The sequence below is a fragment of the Olea europaea genome, chromosome 10 (assembly GCF_002742605.1).
Source record: "Olea europaea var. sylvestris chromosome 10, O_europaea_v1, whole genome shotgun sequence".
Lineage (NCBI taxonomy): Eukaryota > Viridiplantae > Streptophyta > Magnoliopsida > Lamiales > Oleaceae > Olea > Olea europaea.
The window spans coordinates 16,454,878-16,460,877 of NC_036246.1; positions in this window are offsets into that span (position 1 = coordinate 16,454,878).

Below are 6,000 nucleotides of genomic sequence, written 5' to 3' on the forward strand. Positions count from 1 at the left end.
GTATGTTAAAGATAAATGTAATATGCACTTGTAATATGATTGATCGAAGTTTTATCTTCCCAACTTCGTTATGATACATCTATAAATTGACAGAGTTTTTATGTAACAACGAGATATTCTAATTTTTTGTGGCAATACATCCTACTATAGAAATTTAATTTTTTGAATGAGATACATTTTTGGAGAATGATAATGAAGTTGTTGTATAATGATATCAAAGTATAAAAATTCAAAAGGAATAAGTGTAACTTATGAACTATGTCATTCTTAGTATTTTTGTGATATTGTTTTATATTTTTTTCATCATTAAATCCATCACCAAAAACTTAAAATTTGACGTCGATTAAATTGCACTAGCACTGAAAGAATTTCCTGGCTCTGCCCCTGCAACTCTTTATATTCTACTCATATATACAAGCAATATGAAGATCAACCTGTAAGATCATACGAGCTAGTTCTCAAAAAAGATAAGGATGTTCTAATTTCAAATAATCATCCGTCCCATCATAGAGAAGTATAATAGAAAAGGTGATATGATGTACCACCTATTTGAGTACATGACCCAGATGAGGTTGAAGAAATCAAATCCCATGGTTAAATGTCAAGGTTTTCATATAAAACTAGATGGACCTGCAAGGAGATGGTATAGCAAGTTACTGTCAGGCTCGATTAGGAGTTGTCCACAAATAAAGTAGGTGTTCCTAGGGGTTTCGATAGAAGTAGGTTGGGATAGTGTTGGGGATCCTAGGAGTTCAATCAACCAAAACAACAATCAACAAACAAGATTCAAGGCAAAAACAAGAAAAATAGAACCGGAAGAATACAACCCCTTCTTGGCCGAAATCTGTCCAGCTTTCCTCCCTCGTTTCAGCAGCTTCTTCTTCGATTTATGGGTGTTTTTCCAGGCTCAGGAACAGCCCCATGCTATGCCAATTGCCTTCCAAAGAGAGAGGGGAAAAAACCAATGAAGAACCACCACCATTTTCTATGAAAACCGAGAACTCCTCCTTCTGCTGGGCGGAGCCTCATATGGTCCAATGTGAACAATTATTGAACTTTGGGCCCATGCACATTCTAAGCTCCATATTTGGAATTCAATGGTGAGATGGACAATATTTGTCAACTTTTGGGATCCAAAACGTGGAAAACCTTATTGTGTCAACCTCACTCCCATCAAGTCACAACATTGGGTGGGGTTAGGTGAACCATATCCTCACATTCTTCACCTTGGATCTAAGGAGTATTTTTGAAGTCTAGGATTTGAATCATTTGATGCTTTTGGTATTAAGTGATTAATTGTGGAACAAAGAAAGATTTTTTTTTCTTTTTGGTTTTATCGATTTTAGGAAATTAATTATGGATTATGTGATTGGTGGAAAGTTTAAAAAAATTGGCAGTGAATCTTTAAAAAGCTTTATTTGGGTAATTTGATTCATTTTTTTTATGTCTCTGATGTAAACTTTGCTCTTACGTATTCTTAGACAGCTTCCTCTTCTTTTCTCATTATTGAAAAATAGACTATTTCGCCAGTTTCAGTCACTCATCTGTGCATAAATAAGTGGAAGTTCACTTGTCATTATTGTTGAATTAGTATGTTAAAGATAAATGTAATATGCACTTGTAATATGATTGATCGAAGTTTTATCTTCCCAACTTCGTTATGATACATCTATAAATTGACAGAGTTTTTATGTAACAACGAGATATTCTAATTTTTTGTGGCAATACATCCTACTATAGAAATTTAATTTTTTGAATGAGATACATTTTTGGAGAATGATAATGAAGTTGTTGTATAATGATATTAAAGTATAAAAATTCAAAAGGAATAAGTGTAACTTATGAACTATGTCATTCTTAGTATTTTTGTGATATTATTTTATATTTTTTTCATCATTAAATCCATCACCAAAAACTTAAAATTTGACGTCGATTAAATTGCACTAGCACTGAAAGAATTTCCTGGCTCTGCCCTTGCAACTCTTTATATTCTACTCATATATATAAGCAATATGAAGATCAACCTGTAAGATCATACGAGCTAGTTCTCAAAAAAGATAAGGATGTTCTAATTTCAAATAATCATCCGTCCCATCATAGAGAAGTATAATAGAAAAGGTGATATGATGTACCACCTATTTGAGTACATGACCCAGATGAGGTTGAAGAAATCAAGTCCCATGCTTAAATGTCAAGGTTTTCATATAAAACTAGATGGACCTGCAAGGAGATGGTATACTAAGTTACTGTCAGGCTCGATTAGGAGTTGTCCACAAATAAAGTAGGTGTTCCTAGGGGTTTCGATAGAAGTAGGTTGGGATAGTGTTGGGGATCCTAGGAGTTCAATCAACCAAAACAACAATCAACAAACAAGATTCAAGGCAAAAACAAGAAAAATAGAACCGGAAGAATACAACCCCTTCTTGGCCGAAATCTGTCCAGCTTTCCTCCCTCGTTTCAGCAGTTTCTTCTTCGATTTATGGGTGTTTTTCCAGGCTCAGGAACAGCCCCATGCTATGCCAATTGCCTTCCAAAGAGAGAGGGGAAAAAACCAATGAAGAACCATCACCCTTTTCTATGAAAATCGAGAACTCCTCCTTCTGCTGGGAAAATTATAGAGATCGAGAGCTGCTCCTCTATTTAAATGGTAGAGAGTACATCTAAAGGGGAAGGTAGGAAGACCATGCCTCTGCCAAAACGTGGAAGACCTTATTGTGTCAACCTCACTCCCATCAAGTGAACCATATCCTCACATTCTTCACCTTGGTTCTCCTAACACTCTCTCTTGGTTGCGAATTTGCACATGGAAGAACTGTTCATAATCATCGCCCACCACCTGCAAGAAAAATTAACCAGTGTCAATGTGTAATAAAGATAAGCACAATCTAAATTTACTTGCAGGTAGAATTTTTGTTCCCATATCAGAGGGATTCCTATCAGTGTGAATTTTAACAAGATTAACTTCACCTTGAGACAGTTTCTCACGTATAAAATGATACTTTACCTCAATATGTTTAGTTCTTTCATAGTAAACAGGATTTTTACAAAGCAATAAAGCACTTTGACTATCAGTAAACATAACAGGTGTATCATGCATGAAGTTCAATTCTTTTAAAATTCCTTTTAACCAAGTACATTCTTTAGCAGCCTCAGTTATGGCAACATATTCTGCCTCAGTACTTGACAAAGTAACTAAAGGCTGCAGCTGTGACTTCCATGTTATACAATTGTCACCTAGTGTAAAAAAGTACGCTGTGGTAGACTTTCTGCTATCCTTGTCACCAGCAAAATCAGAGTCTACATACCCCTTTAGAGTAAGTTTTTCAGATCTCTTTTCATACACTAGACCCAGATTTAATGTACCAACAATGTACCTTAACAACCATTTCAAACCTGCCCAATGAGGCTTTCCTGGGTTTGACATAAATCTGCCAAAAAACTTATAGCATAGGCTAAGTCAGGCCTGGTTGTTATCATAGAGAACATGACGGAACCTATAGCATTAGCGTAGGGTATGTTCCTCATTTCTCTAAATTCCTCCTCAGTCTTAGTTAGCACTCCCCAAATCTTTCATATCAAATTCTGATTTTAAAAGGTTCTTCATCTTAGTGATTTCAGTCTTACTTGAACTTGCTAGAAGCATGTCATCTACATACAGCAATAAGTAGACCTCACAGCCCTCCTTACTATCATTATAGTATATGCATGCATCATATTCACTCCTTTTAAAACCTATCTTCAGAACATAGGTATCGAACCTTATGTACCACTGTCTAGGGCTTTGTTTAAGCCCATACAGAGATTTTTCTAATTTGCACACACAGTTAGTTTTACCTTTCACCTCAAAACCTTGAGGCTGACTCATGTAAATATCCTCTTCTAATTCCCCATGTAGGAAAGCAGTCTTGACATCTAGCTATTCCAGTTCTCAGTTGTACTGAACAACCAATGCAAGAACCAGTCTGATTGTTTTGTACTTTATCACAGGAGAGAATATCTCATTGTAATCAACCCCCTCCTTTTGAGTGAACTCTTTCGCCACTAATCTGGCCTTATACCTAGGAGGATCACTAGGATTATTTCCTTCTTTCAATTTGTAAATCCACTTACATTGAACTATCCTATGATCCTTAGGTTTGTTAACTAACTTCCAAGTTTTATTCTCCATTAGAGATTCCATTTCTTCCCGCATAGCTTTTAGCCAATTTTCAGAACATTTTCCATTAACAGCTTGTTCATAACTAGCAAGTTCTATCTGTTCAAGGGCTTCACCTGAAACCAAGGCAAAATCAGTCAAGTTTAGGGATTCATATCTAGGATTTGGCCTGATTTGCCTCCTCCCCCGATCCCTAGTAAGCTGATAATCTTGATTAGGTGGCTGATCATTAAAATGTTCAACTTCAACTGGTTCAATGTTATCTTGAAGTTCAGTCACCTCTTCAGGTTCAGGTTCAGGTTCAATTTCAATTTCATTTTCATTTTCATGATGTATAGGGTCATTTTCGTCATTCCCAGGTGTAGGTGAATTTAGCCTAGTCAGCTTCACCTCAGTCTGAATACTCTTCTCAGTTTCAGATTTGTTAGTTTCTTCGGTTTTCTGTTTTAGACATGGCATCTCAGATTCATTAAAGACTACATTCCTGCTGTTAATAATCTTAATGCCTTGGACCCCTAAAACCTATAACCTATTGCCCTTCACACCCTCGGGATACCCTAACATCACACACTTGACAGCCCTGGGCTCAAGTTTCCCTTCAGATTGATGTGCATATGCAGCACATCCAAACACCCTCAAGTGTTCCAGATTTAGAGGCTCTCCCGTCCACAACTCCTGTGGGGTCTTAAACCCTATACTGCTGGATGGAGACCTATTAATCAGATAAGTTGCAGTACTTGCAGCTTCAGCCCAAAAACCTTTCGCAAAGCCAGAGCTAATCAACATACACCTAACTTTGTTCATTATGGTCCTGTTCATTCTTTCAACGACCCCATTTTGTTCAGGTGTGTATTTAACAGTTCTGTGTCTTGTTATACCTTTCTGCTTGTAGAAGTTGTCAAATTCGCTATTACAGAATTCAAGCCCATTATCAGTTCTTAACGTTTTAAGTTTCTTATCTAACTGATTCTCAACAGACTTTAACCAAATTCTGAATTTTCCAAAAGTTTCCGACTTAGCCTTCAAAGGATAAATCCAAACCTTTCTTGAGTAATCATCCACTAAGGACAAGAAGTACTTGCTCCCACCAAATGTGGAGTGCTTCTCCGGGCCCCATAGATCAGCATGGACATAGTCCAATGGTCTGCTGGTCCTATGAGAGCTAGCTTCAAAGCTCACCTTATGAGACTTACCCAAAACACAAGTTTCACAGAATTCCATAGTTTCAATGTCATCTTTTCCAAGTAATTTCTGATTACTTAAAGATTTTAGACCTTTAAACCCAATGTGACCCATTCTGTTATGCCAAAGTTCAGTTTTGTCTTTACTCACAGGAAGGAGGCTAGAATCAAATGGTATTTTAGTTCTACCCTCAAGATAGTACAGCACATTCCTCTCAGGCCTCTTCATAACTATAAGAGAACCCTTCATAATTTTCAAAATCTTGTTACCAGACTTGAAGGTATATCCCTCATCTTCCAGAGAACCTAAGGAAATGAGGTTCCTCTTTAAATTTGGGACATATCTAACATTTCTAAGTTGCGTGACGGCCCCATCGTACATCCTGATGGCTATGTCACCAACTCCAATCACATTTTGAGAATTATTGTCTCCCATGTAAACCTTCCTAGGTTCAGTCTCCCTATAGTTATAAAACCAAGACCTATCAGGGCACATATGGAAAGTGCACCCTGTGTCAAGAATCCAATTTTTGTCAAATTCTTCTTCAGACACATTCATGACATGCAAACTATTAAATTCAGTAGCAATAGCAGCATTATCAACATCAGAATTGTTCGGGTCTTTTTGTTTCCTTTTCCAATCAAAGCAATCTTTCTTGAAAT